Here is a 14,897-nt window from a genome sequence, read left to right as displayed (position 1 = left end):
TAGCTTTAATGTAACAAGTTGCTTTCCAAGGCCATTTAAGTGCAGCCCATGAGTAGTGTGGAATCTGCGTCCAATGGTATTAATATTAACAACAGAAACATTTCTATATTGTTTGCATATACTGGAAAAAAGTTCATTGGCGGCACTATTTTCCTTGTTTACACATGACCAGGACATCAAGTCGTACCTTTGTGGTATATTTACGAGGATAACGTTTGTATGACTTAGTTCAGATAAACACTTGTTTAATTCGCAGCGGGCTTTAGATGTATCATTTTGATAAATGTCATTAGATCCACCAAAGAGGACAACAAAATCTTTCGAAGACAGCTTTTTTATTTCTTCAGAAACAACTAGTTTTCTTATTTCTGAGAGGGGCGCCCCAGGCTTTACAAAGCTCATCGATTTCACATTTGAAGCTTTATTTATGCGTGAGACAATAGCGCGGCTGTGGCTATCGCCTAAAATGTAAAGTTTTGGAACATGGTCGGGAGTTTTAGACTGATGTTTTCTTTCGCACTCGCAACAGGTTACACCAGTGTTTGTGTTTTTCCCGAACTTTCTACAAACATAAACAACAGAACTGTTATTAACAAAAGTTACAGTATCTTGAGGTAAAACGCTAAGCCTCCTTGCTTCTTTTTCATACTGTTCGTGTTCGTGATGTTTTATAACTGAAAACTCTTCCAGTAGAGCACTGATAACTTCGTCTTTGGTGTTTCTCATATTAGGTTTTTGGCCTAAGTCGCCTTTGAAACAGCTATTGCAGAACCATAGTTTCCTTTTAGGACTGACATTAACACACGAATAATGAAAAACCGTTTTACAATTTAAGCACATTACACCTTTTACAACACGTTTCTTGCAATGGCATGTTGTATCAGAGTTCACCATTTTCCACGAATGAGTCGAAGTACTTGCTGGATGAGATGCCTGATTATAACATTTTCCTGTTACCAGGTTTTTTTTGCGTCTACTTTTGCGATAATATAACATGGCATACATGTACTGTCATAATACACACAGAATTTGTTGCATATCGAACATTTGTTGTAAATGTTGTAAATGTAAATGTGTGCTCATGTGTTGTACACTGACGACATCCATACAATATTTATTGTTCCACGGATGAATAAATAAATAAATAAAAAATAGATGTCTATTTACTGGTCAAGTAATTCACATAAATAATGGCCCACTAATTTTTTTGTGTAGGCAGTGATGGCACCCAATAGTTAACACTCAGATGGGTTGTATAGAATTTACATCAGGCGAATTTGGTCATCAAGACATCAACATAAATTCACTATAATGCTCCTCAGACCACTGTAGCATGGTTCTGCCTCTGAGACCTTTGAGACATGTACAATTATGCTGCTGAAATATGACAGTGCCGTCAGGGAAGACATTAAGCATGAAAGAATGCAGGTGGTTTGGAGCTGTCAGCATGTCTTCAATTTTACCACAGGTGGCATCCAATGTTTCAGTGGGCTGTTGTCTTAACAATGGGGATCATCGGTTAGATACTTAGTGTTATCTATGTAAAGTAGGGGCAGGTCACTAGTTATCTATGAACCTAAAGACATTTGGACATAAGAGATTAATTAACTTGCTGAGTGTTTACATAGTAATGGCTAAAATAGAACTAATGACATGCAAATGAGAAAACAAACGTTGGGTCTTTGGTTTTCACCAATTTTAAAGGGATTCCTTTACCAAACAGAAGTAAAGGAATGATAGGTGGGGTTTCGAAGTGATGAAAAAGATTACATCAAAATCTAGATGTGAAGAGGCACTCTGTGGGGGATGGAGGGAGTAATGGAGTGAAAGCCTAGTTTAAACTTCAGGTGCTAAAAGTGAGACATTTTACATTTTTGGTCTCATAGAAATTATTACATCACCTTTTTAGTTGGTTGATAAACAAAGGTATTATGTGCAGATACATTTAATAAATGATGTGAAATAAGATGAGTATAGAGTTTGAATCTAGTCTTTATAATGAAAAATTAATTTAACGAAGATGAAAATGGAAACTGAGTCTGATCATTTAATACCAGGTTGGCATTCTGTGTCAAAAGTTTATTCATTTCCAGTATGGTCATCTTTCTGTTTTTCTTGACAGAATGTCAAACTTCTAATTCTACATCATGATAGTATACCACAAAAAAAGAAAATGTACAAAATTACATCACTTCTGTACACTGGCCAACAGCAATCACTCAGTAGTTACAAAGCCTGGTGCATTCCCTATATCAGCAACATTTCAGACAACCCTGCAGAAAGGTTAAAGTCCTGCAACAACAGATTTGCATTTTATAATACCAATGGCATGTCAACATTTTTGTTCAACAGTAGGCCTAAACACAAATTGCAGCCCTTGGCACAGAGTGGTGTATATACAGCTACTTGCAAGCAATGTGAAGAAGTGTACATTGGCCAGTTGAGCAGAGTTGTGGCAGTTAGGCTAAGTAAACATGAGAGAAGCTGGAGATTAAGGATGCAAGTATATTCAGGAACACATATAAATGAAAAATTCAACAAATTCATGAATATACTAAAGTTAAAATTTAAGGAAACATTTCCTAAAGTAGTACTTTCTCTACTAGGGTAACAAAAGGTATCAGAAAATCCTCTGAAACACTCAAATATCTGAGATCTATCAAAAATGATAAGAGTGACCCAGCCTTCTTACAGTTTTTTCTCAGGTGCAAGAGGACATACAGAAAACTGTTGCAGGAAGCAAAGAGAATCCAAAATGAAAAGACCATACAGAACTCAAACAATAAAAGCAGAGCCATTTGGAATATAGTAAAACAATAAACTAATAACTCTAAATCAAAGCAGATGGACATAAAAATTAGAAATAAAGGTAATTTGATAGATAATCCTAAGGGCCTGGCAAACTTTACAAACATCTACTTTAGTAATATAGCAACAAAACTGCAAGAAAAGCTTCCTAAAACACAACACACAATGGCAAAGAAATATGTATCTCACACAATGCTACTACTACCCACCAATGGAGATGAAATCAGTAGCATTGTACATAAATTCAAGAGTAAATCATCCACAGGTCTAGATGAAGTTCCAATGTGTATACTAAAAGACTGCATTAGGAGCATAAAAGAACCCTTAGCAGACATTATAAATGAGTCATCCTCATCAGGTTGCTTCCCTAATTATCTAAAGCACGCAAAAATTCTTCCCATACACAAAAAAGGTGATACAGAAAATATAGAGAATTACAGACCAGTTTCATTGTTGTCTTCTTTTTCAAAAATAATGGATACTATTATGAAAAACTGACTTATGGACTACTTAAATAAATACCAACTTCTATGCAAAGAACAGTTTGGTTTCAGGACTGGAAAGGGAACAGAAGCAGCTATAGAAAAATTTACAAGAGTAGTTCTAGAAGCCCTAGATAAAGGAGAACAAGTAACGGGCATTTTCCTGGACCTCAGCAAAGCATTTGATACAGTTGACCATGAAATACTACTAGGTAAACTTGAAATACTAGGAATCAGGGGGGTTGTAAATAAATGGTTTAGATCTTACCTTGCAGACAGAGTGCAGAGGGTGGAGGTATCTCAAATTTCAAGTAGCTCAAATTATTTAGTGAAACATCTTTCAGATGAAGAATATTTGAACATTGGAGTACCTCAAGGGAGTGTGTTTGGCCCAATACTATTTCTTATTTATATTAATGACTTCCCACAGTGGGTAACACAAGGAGAAACAGTGTTGTTTGCTGATGACAGCAGGACACCAGAAATGTTAAATGTAAAAGCTGAAAAGGCACTTATGGAAGTTCACGACTGGTCAAATAACAACAAAGTAACCCTTAATGTGAAGAAGACTAATGACATAAACTTCTGTATAAAGAAAAAACCAAATATGACAAAACTTAAAGGTCAAAATGAAACTGTAGAGTGTGTAGCCAGCACAAAATTTTTGGGTATGTATGTTGATCAACAATCAAAATGGGATGAACATATTAGGATGCTTGGGAAAAAAATTAGCACAGCATGCTATGCCTTACGAATATTAGTCATGCCAGAGAATGACATACTTTGCACACATACATTCTATAATAAGTTACAGCATAATATTCTGGGGTGCAAATGCCCAAAATGTGAAATATGTGTTCAGATTGCAAAAACGAGCTGTCAGAATAATGAGCAAGAGTCACAAAAGAGCACATTGCAGTGAGCTATTTAAAAAGTGGGGTATTCTGACAATCCCAAGTGAATATATCTTGCAAACTACAGTTTTTATTCACAAAAATATTGAGCAATATTTAGCAAACAGCTGCATACATGATCACCAAACCAGAAACAGTAATTGCTTGTACCTAGACAGAATGAATAAAACTAAAACCCAAATCACTATGTTTTACCAAGGTGTCAAGATATACAATAAATTGCCAAAAGAAATCAAAAGCATAAAGGAACTCTGTAAATTTAAAGCATTCCTTAAAGAATATTTATTAAAAAATAGTTTTTACTCGATTAGAGAATTCATGCAGCATAAAATTGGCATAAATAAATAATCAGGTTAAAAAATTATAAAGTGGACATTATAGATTGTAATTTACCCATAAAAGTATTAGAGGAGTCTTGTGATATATTTCTTTTGATTGAAGCAGGTTCTTCTGCATTATGTAATCCAATGATATATTGTGTGTGTAATATACATATATATATATTATGAATTTATTATATATAGCTTGTATTTCATTACCTTATATGACAAAATAATGTACACATGTATGTACAATGATAACATCCATACAAAGAAATTTGTTTACGGATAAATAAATAAATAAATATATCTTTGCTGATCATTTTTAGCAGAAAACCATTCATATGTTGTAGAATGTAAAGTTTTACAATCTGTCAGGAAAAACATAACGCACAAATGCCTATCTCATATTAAGCGATCAGACTCAGTTTCAATTTTCCTGTTTGTGAAATTAAGTTTTTGTTAAAAGTATCAGATTCAGACTGTAAATTCATCTTATTTCTTGTCACTTGTTAAATTTATCTCCACATAAAAATTTGGTTTACTCCCATTTTTTAGGTAAAGCCATTATTTCTGTGTGACCGAAAAGAAATGTTATTTTTCTTACATAAACACTCTGTCATTTTTGTGTCTTTAGTACAAATAATATGCATGTAAGTTACACGTGATGTTTATCTGTGTTTGAGACATCCAGTTGTCACCTGACAATGGTCTGAGAAGCCAGAAACTGAAATCAGGTAAATTACTGGTTTATACCCTCTTACTAGGAAAACAGAATTCATTCTTCTAGATAGATACTAATCAGAATCAAAAGTTAATGGAAGAACTTTGTGCTCATTGGCTGAAAACATTTCATAAATTAATGAATCCATTGTCACATGGAAGCAAAGTCTTTGCATTTGACTTATAAAAAGTCCAGCCTCTGCCGAAAAAGAATACTAGAGAAGTGTATTATGTCTGATGAATAGCATTTGATAGCTCTGTGTAACAAATATAGAAACTACAGACCCTGTCTTCTAAGTATAGAACTGTAGCATCTCATTCTGTCCCTGCAAGTACAAGTGTACAGTGGTGCATAAACATTATATGTGACTAGTATTAGTCATTATAGTTACACTTTGATGTTAGTGATATAGACGATTCCATGTCTGTCTTAACAGTTGAGTGGTCAGCCTTCTACACTTGCACGCTATCCTGTATAGATGTGTTTTATGTGAAAATAAATGTTCAGTCCTACCAGATACCACATTATTTGGTGACCCCCAGTGACAACACGACCATATCGGCTTCAGTGTTCCACACTGCATCATAATGTGAACGTTCCTTACTTCTGCATCAGCCATGCTGTGCTTCTTCTCACACGAAAATAGACTATCCACCAGTCACCGCAGAGGCAGCTACAAGCAGCACAGTTAACAGGGTTACTATGAAACCCCACCATTCTAGCAACATACCTTGGTGTTGTGGTTTGCGCAGCTTGAAAGGCAGTTCGTCCTTGCACAGATATCAGCAGATGAAACAATGAATAGCTATGTAGTCACAGCACTAACACTTAACTACTGAGGTACAAGATATCCTTGCTGCACCACCTAATGCCAAATGGTATGTGTCAATTAAGAACATGCTAGTGACGGGCTTATCACAATTGGAAGCCAAGTGACTAGAGAAGCTTTTATGGACTGAGGAGCTTGGTGATCAAACCCTGTCACAATTTTTACACTGTCTCTGAACACTGGCAAGCAAAAGAGTAAGCAGTGACTTGCTGTGCAATATTTGGTTGTCCCAATTACCCTCTGACACTCAAAAAATTCTGATAGTGTGCGCAGATGATTTGAAAGCACTAGCACAAACAGCAGACAGGATTGTCGAGATGTATCCTGTGACAAATGTGTCAACACTGACACCACAGCAAGAGATAACATCTGCAGTCACATCAGCACCACTCAAGTCACAATTAGTGGAGCTTTCCATGCAAGTAGCCGCATTACAAATGACACACACAAGTCGTCAACCACGCTGCTGATCATCAAAAAGCCATAACCACTCACCATTGGCGCAAAATTTGTATTGGTACCACAAGAAATTTGGCAACAATGCATGAAAGTGTACACCACCATGCAAGTGGAAACAAGAAGCAGAAAATGTAGCAGCAACAACTACTCGTACCAGTAGTGCATGTCAGCTTTTCGTCACAGGCTGCAGCATGAAAGTGCAATACCTGGTGGACACAGATGCAGAAGTGCCCCTGTACCCGGTAACTCATGTACCACACCAGAGCTGCAACAATTCTTGTGTGCTTGCCACTAAAATCTCTAAGATTAAAACATATGGTCAGGTCACATTGTTGTTTAGCCTCGGACTATGCTGCACATTTGAGTGGCGCTTCACAGTAGCAGATATAGCACAGCCTATCATAGGAGCTGATTTTTTTATCCTTTTATGATCTGAAACCTGACCTCTGATGCAAGCAGCTGATTGATTCCACAACAAACTTGCATAGTCCGGGGAACGTGCGTTGCATCACTCTGATGACCGTACTTACTTTAGCAGGGGATACACCATTCACATGATTACTAAAAGAATTTCCCAAAATCATGCAACATTTGCATACTCTCCCACCAATTAAACACACAATGGTACATTACATTTTGACCATGCCAGGCTTGCCATCTCATGCTAGGCCTAGACGTTTGGCGCCAGAGAACTTGTGAGTGGTGAAGCAGGAATTCCACAGCATGCTGTCATTGGGCATTTTCAGAGTTTTGAGTAGCAGTTGGGCAGCCCCAATTCATGTGGTACCAAAGAAGAAGAATGGATGGCATCTATGTGGCGATTACCATTGGTACGCTGTGCCACATACAGAAGACTTCTCTGCAAACGCTCATGGTAAGACTATATTTTCCATCGTTGATCTAGTCCAGGCATATTATCAGATTCCTGTTGCTGTAGAAGATATCCCCAAGACAGCAGTGACAACACCTTTCGGTCTATTCGAGTTCACTAGGATGCCTTTGGTCTGTAAAGCACAGCACAGAAGTTTCAGCATTTCATGGATGAGATCACTAGGGACTTAGACTTCTGATATGTTTACATAGATGTTATTTTGGTGATGTCTGTAATGGAAGAAGAACATTTGCATCATCTGGCTCAGATATTTAATCGTTTATGCAAACAAGGCTTAGTAATTAATCCTTCAAAGTGTACTTTTGGAGCAAGGGAAGTGCAATTCCTGGGATACATGGTAGATGCACATGGTATTCAACCACTGCAAGATTAAGTGGAAACTATAAACAAGTACCCTCATCCCATTACAATCAGAGCTGTGCTGGTTTTTAGGGGACATAAATTTTTACCAAAGATTTGTATACAATTATGCATTGATAACAACGACCCTGAATGAATTTCTTGAGGGCACACCAAAGCCAAATGGCAAGTTGCATTGGACAGGTGAAGCAGATGATGCTTTTCAAGCCATAGAAACAGCAGTTGCAGAGGCTGCACAATTAGCACACCCCATGGCACAGGCTCCACTTGCACTTATGGTTGATGCCTCATCTACAGCTTTTGGTGTTGCACTACAACAACAAGTCAAGCATTGTTGGCAGCCCATAGCATTCTTCAGCCAGAAGTTGTCACCTTCACAGCAATGTTGGGCAACCTATCACCATGAACTGTATGCAGCTTATGCTGCAGTCAAGAAATTCAGACATTTATTAGAGGGCTGACAGTTCACTACTTATACAGATCACAAGCTGCTATTGTACATCTACACTGTAAAACCAGAGGACACATTGTTGAGGCCACTACGCCATTTAGATTAAATTAGCCATTTCATCACCTGTATTGTTTATATACAAGGAAAGCTGGACATACCAGTGGATGCTGTGAATATGGAGGCTGTGAATGTGACAGCAGACACATGATCACATGTTGAAGCTGTAGCAGCTCCCATTGATTTTGGTGCCCTCACACAGGCCCAGCAATGTGATAATGAGTTAAAAGATTTGTTGAAACAACCAGGATGACTGAAGTTACAATGTGTCATGATGCCTGAAGCAAATGTTGAATTGTATTGTGACCTATCTGGAGTGAAAGCACGTCCATTTGTCCCACAACATAAACAATTGCATCAGTACACAATCTGGCGCATCTAGGTGTACAAGCCACTATTAGATTGGTAAAACAAAGTTTTGCCTGGCCTGGAATGTGCAGACTGCAAAACATTTGTCAAGAAATGGATTGTATGTCAGAGAAACAAGATTACGCAGCATGTCAGAGCACTGCTAGGTGCATTTCTGCCACTGAATCAATGTGTTTAACATGTGCACATCAATATTGTAGGCCCGCTCACAGTCTCAGAAGGCCATAATTATTGCCTTACAATTGTAGACTGATTTACTAGGTGGCCTGAAGCATTCCCTGTGAAGGATATCACAGCTGAAACCATGGCGCAGATATTTATTCGTGGTTGGATCTCCCATTTCGGCATACTAGTACAGACTACCACTGACCAGGGATGACAATTTGAAGCCTACCTTTTCAGAGCATTAGCTACATTATTAGGCATGAAGCATATACGCAGCTCAGCCTGGTATCCTGCATCAAATGATATAGTTGAATGCCTGCATAGCCAACTGAAAGCAGCTGCACAATGTCTCACGATGCAGAATTGGATGGAGGCACTACCTATTGTATTTCTCAGACAATTGGCATCATTCAAAATTGATCTAAAAGCTACAGCAGCAGAGTTATGAAATGGGCAAATGCTATGTGTGCCAGGAGAATTATTGCACTGCATGGCAGATGATACAGTTGATGCATCAGACTTTTCTCCTAGATTATGAGAGCACATACATCTTCGTAGACCAATGGTGCCCAGAAGTCAGGCTCGGAGACACTCATTTGTGTTCACAGATCTTGAGAGTTGCACACACGTTTTCTTGTGCAATGATGCCATACGCAAGCCATTACAGACACCATATGACAGACCATACCCAGTGATTAGCAGAGGTTCCAAAGATTGGAAGCTTAAGAATTATAAAGGCATGGGGAAAATAGATCGCATCAGTGAAGTAAAAAAGAATAATTTTGAAAAAGTCACAGTTGAAGGGCATCAGTGATCAGGATTCGAAAATTTAAACAGAACTTCAGTATTATTCTGATGACCCTTGTAAATCATTCACAACATCGGCAAAATGTGGACGTAAGATGCTCTCTGCCACTGAAAGACGTATAACAACATTATTGAGCAAGGTAAAGGAAGAGAAAAGGAAAGATGTGAACAGATTTCTCGCCATATAGCAACTGATTTTTTTTCCATGGGCTGTAAGGTTTCCATGCAGTAGATTCACACCTGAACATATTGATTGTGATTGTTTATATGAAGGACCTGGAGTGAACAAAATGCAGTAAATTTATTGTACACAATAGTACATAGTCTGTAACAAATTATTGTGTTGAACCAGCTTTTCAAAGTAATTTAAGGCTTCATAACATTCCTTGAACTAAATACTAATCTTGTGTTGTTCTAAGTGATATATTAACATGAAGTGATTGAATGTCAAATGAAAATTAACATTTTCAGTTATTAAAGTTAGCATGAATTAATGAAAATGACAGATCAGAAAGTATATTGACCAAAACATAAATGGATTTTCTAACCTCCCTACTAAAATTTTGATCTGTTGCAATGTGAAATCAAATTTAGTACCTGAACAGAGAACTAATTGTGAAAACAGCATTATATTTTATGGAATAGTTTAGCACATATCAGTTTTTTGCTTCTTCTGCAAAATTTGAAGCAATAGAGACTATATCTTTTGTTTAGTTGCTCCTCATATGTTATTTTAAGTTTGACATGCATATTTTATTCTGAAGAATTTATTGCAGTTATTACTACTCTTTTTCCTTTATTGTCCACTGTCTACATCAACATGATTTTTCCCTCTTTCTTGCACTGTTCTGAGTAACAAAGTGAGACACTGAACTCTTCTAGTAGGAAAGGGGTTCAAATGCCCTATCTGTTTACCAGGTTTGGATTTTCTGTGGTGTCCCTTTGCTGGTAACTCCTGGGCTGGCTCCATTAACATTATTGCTGCTCCCTTCTGTATCTGAGTTAGAGGTCAATCTCAGGAGTGCTCAATGACCATTACCTCAGTTGGAGATGAAACTCTAATCTCTCATCTTGCTTTTTGTCCAGCTACTAGTAGAAAGACAGCAGGAAAGTGGATGTAGGCGTAGAAAGCCCCTGTTCTCAAAACTGTAGAACAATTGTAGAACAAATATTGCCCACAATGATACATTTAGTCTGTCAGATTAGAGATGGGATATCAGTCATCTGGACGTAGGAGAGGCAATTATTGAAACGCAAGGTATGGACAGAGACCCAGTATTTTCTGGATTGCACAGGCCTATTTGGCAGTTAAATCCATTCATTGCATATGGCTAATGTATGAAACAGAGCATGGTTGACTGATGATGCTGTGAATCAGGATATCATAACAGCATATAATAATGATGACAAGTATGCTGTAGTCATCATGACAGAAGCTGCTGGAGCATTTGATGATCTCTAGTGCCCCTCTTTGTTCTCAGTGTTTAGGAAAATAATTTTGCCAGAATGCTTATACAAATTCTTCAGATATTATTCTCACAGTAGGTTAATAAGATGATCATATCCTGGAATAACATATAAACAGATGAAATTTTTATCAGTCTTCATCAGGTCATGTATTCTTGCTGAATATGTCTAAGAATACGCAATGGTCTCTGGTATTCTCATACACAAGGCCAATATACTGGTGGCAGTTACTGGATATTCCAGAACTCAAATAGAGAGAAAATGTATTGCAGAAATATCCATGGCACAGCCATAATGTGAATGAATCAAATTGACACCTGCCACGAGCAAGTCTTTTTACATGTTGCCGGAAGGAAAAGTTGCTGAGAACAAATAACCCTATGAAGAAAGTCGATATAGGGATAGTTCAGCAGTCATTGGAATATGCCTGACTAACTTACAAATTTCTCCTTCAGGAAGAAACGAATAGTTCTAAAAGCTAGGATTAATGTTTGTTCACTTTTAAAATGTGCTTGTCACAGTGCTAAATTTTGCCTCCTGAAGGTAAAAACTGGCCAGTCACTCACTACACAGCTTTATAATATTGTAGTTTGCTCAAAAGACTTCTTCTTTTGGTACATTTAAGCTGTGATAGATGCTGTAGAGAAACTGAGACACCCAAATGCTTCAGTTTTTTAGGTGACAAAAGGTGGTCTGTGAAAGAGGTTTCATTTTTGTGGTTCTGTAAACTTTCTCTGTATAGTAATTGATGATACTCATATTGAGTCTCCAGCTGATCATAACATTATCTTGGCGCAATATTTAGGCGGTCCACTTGGCTGCCATCTACAGGTGAGTAAGCCATCGCACTAAGTCACCAGAACTCAAATCAAACATGCAGCTGTGGCTCTTATATACACTGCCTGTAGGTCCACTGAGCATGTACTAATATAACTGCCCTCTAGCACAAAGCACGACAGCACGCCAGTGGTGAAAGCTTGTGGAAATCATAAACTGATATCAATAACTTTTGGCACCTTTTGATGACCGAAACAAAGGCTGTTGTTTTTCATTGTCAAACAAAACAGGGTTCCAACTCTTGCTTAAATGATAGCCCTTAATCCTGTTTATAATATTGTCAGATAGCCAGATTTCAATAGCTTCTTCAACTACACAGTCCCAATAACATGATGCAGGGGCAACCACTTGGTCTCATCATACAGCATTTTATGTCCTTCAGTAGGACAATGTTCTGGAACCACAGATTTTGCTGGTCGAAATAAACACATGTGGTGATGGTGCTCCACACATCCTGGAGACCATATGAATCATTTGTCCAATACAGGTTTTCTCACAATGTCAGGGAAGTTTGTAGACACAAGGCTTCCTCAAACCCTAAACATGCTTCACTGAGCTCAGCAGTAATCTAGTTGTATCTGTCAGATGGGATAGACTTTTAATATCAATCTCTATTAAAATTCTTCCTATTTTTGAAGATAGGCTCCCTGCAAAAGGTAGAAGTGCCACTGATTTGCTTGTATCCTCTGTAGATTCCCTTGAAGGTCCAGTCTGTAGGACATGACAGAGCTGATTGTCAGTATAACCATTCTGCTTGAACATTACTTTTAGATGATCCAGTTCTTGTATCTAGCTATCTGCATCTGAGATGGCATAAGCTCATTTTCCAAATGTACTTAGGACCCCTTTGTGTCTATACAATGGATGACAACTTGATGCATGGAGATATTGGTCTTTATGTGTGGGCTTATGGTAAACACTCTGTCCTAATGTCCCATCATCCCTCCTGTAGACCGAGATATCTAAAAACAGAAGTTTTCCATCCCTTTAAACTTTTATCATGAACTTAATATTGGGATGCATACAATTAAAACAATCTAGGAAGCGATCCAGAGCATCCCTATTATATGGCCATACCATAAACACATTGTTGACACATCTCCAAAAACACGTTGGTTTTAAGAATGCCGTGTCCTCAAAATCTTCCATAAACAAATCGGCGACTGTCGGAGATAATGGACTCCCCCATAGCCAGTTCTTCAGTTTGTTCAAAGTATTTGTCACTGAATAACAAAATACATTGATGTCAACACATGGCAACAAAGCACAGTTGTTTCTTTATCCAATTTTTCACCAATTAACTGCAAAGAATCTTCAAGAGGAACTCTGGTAAGAAGAGACACAACATCAAAACTAATGATCAAATTCATGCAACTGAGACACAAAGACTTCAAATGCTGAATAAAAAGCATGGAAATATCATGTTTGCTTTTTTCAAAATGGGAACTGAGAATGGATGCTAAATACTTGGCCAAGTTGTAAGTAGGAGTACCCACATTGCTAACAATAGGCTGATGAGAAACCTCTTGCTTGTTTACCTTAGTCAAACTGTATAATCTAAGCGGGGCTGCAGGTTGAAGATTTTTAAGAACATCTTTTTCAAAAGTGAAAGGGCCTTGCGTTTTACATTTTCAGTTGGATTGTTGTGTAATCTTCAATATGCAGAGTCTGCAAGAAAAAGATCTATACTACTGGTCATTAAAATTGCTACACCACGAAGATGACATGCTACAGGTGTGAAATTTAACCAACAGGAAGAAGATGCTATGATATGCAAATGATTAGCTTTTCAGAGCATTCACACAAGGTTGGCACCTTTGGCGACACCTACAACGTGCTGACATGAGGAAAGTTTCCAACTGATTTCTCATACACAAACAGCAATTGACCGGCATTGCCTGGTGAAACATTGTTGTGATGCCTCGTGTAAGGAGGAGAAATGCGTACCATCACATTTCCGACTTTGATAAAGGTTGGAATGTAGCCAATCGTGATTGCGGCTTATCGTATTGCAACATTACTGCCCGCGTTGGTCAAGATCCGATGACTGTTAGCAGAATATGGAATCGGTGGGTTCAGGAGGCTAATATGGAGCACCGTGCTGGATCCCTATGGCCTCGTATCACTACCAGTCGAGATGACAGGCATCTTATCTGCATGACTGTAACAGATCGTGCAGCCATGTCTCGATCTTTGAGTCAACAGATGGGGATGTCTGCAAGACAACAACCATCTGCACGAACAGTTCGACAGCATTTGCAGCAGCATGGACTATCAGCTCGGAGACCATGGCTGCGGTTACTCTTGACGCTGCATCACAGACAGGAGGGCCTGCGATGGTGTACTCAATGATGACCCTGGGTGCATGAATGGCAAAACATCATTTTATTCAGATGCATCCAGGTTCTGTTTACAACATCATGATGGCCGCACCCGTGTTTGGTGACATCGCGGTGAACACACATTGGAAGCATGTATTCGTCATCGCCATTCTGTCTTATCACCCTGCATGATGGTATGGGGTGCCATTGGTTACATGTCTCAGTCACCTCTTGTTCGCATTGACACCACTTTGAACAGTGGATGTTACATTTCATATGTGTTACGACCCGTGGCTCTACCCTTCATTCGATCCCTGCGAAACCCTACATTTCAGCAGGATAATGCACGACCACAGGTTACAAGACCTGTATGGGCCTTTCTGGATACAGAAAATGTTCGACTGCTGCCCTGGCGAGCACATTCTCCAGATCTCTCACCAACTGGAAATGTCTGGTCAATGGTGGCAGAGCAACTGGCTCGTCACAATACGCCAGTCACTACTCTTGAAGAACTGTGGTATCGTGTTGGAGCTGCATGGGCAGCTGTACCTGCACATGCCATCCAAGCTCTGTTTGACTCAATGCCCAGGCGTAAACGGCCGTTATTATGGCCAGAGGTGGTTGTTCTCGGTACT

Source organism: Schistocerca cancellata, chromosome 1 (genome assembly GCF_023864275.1).
Source record: "Schistocerca cancellata isolate TAMUIC-IGC-003103 chromosome 1, iqSchCanc2.1, whole genome shotgun sequence".
Taxonomy (NCBI): Eukaryota; Metazoa; Arthropoda; class Insecta; order Orthoptera; family Acrididae; genus Schistocerca; species Schistocerca cancellata.
This window is presented reverse-complemented; position numbering follows the sequence as displayed.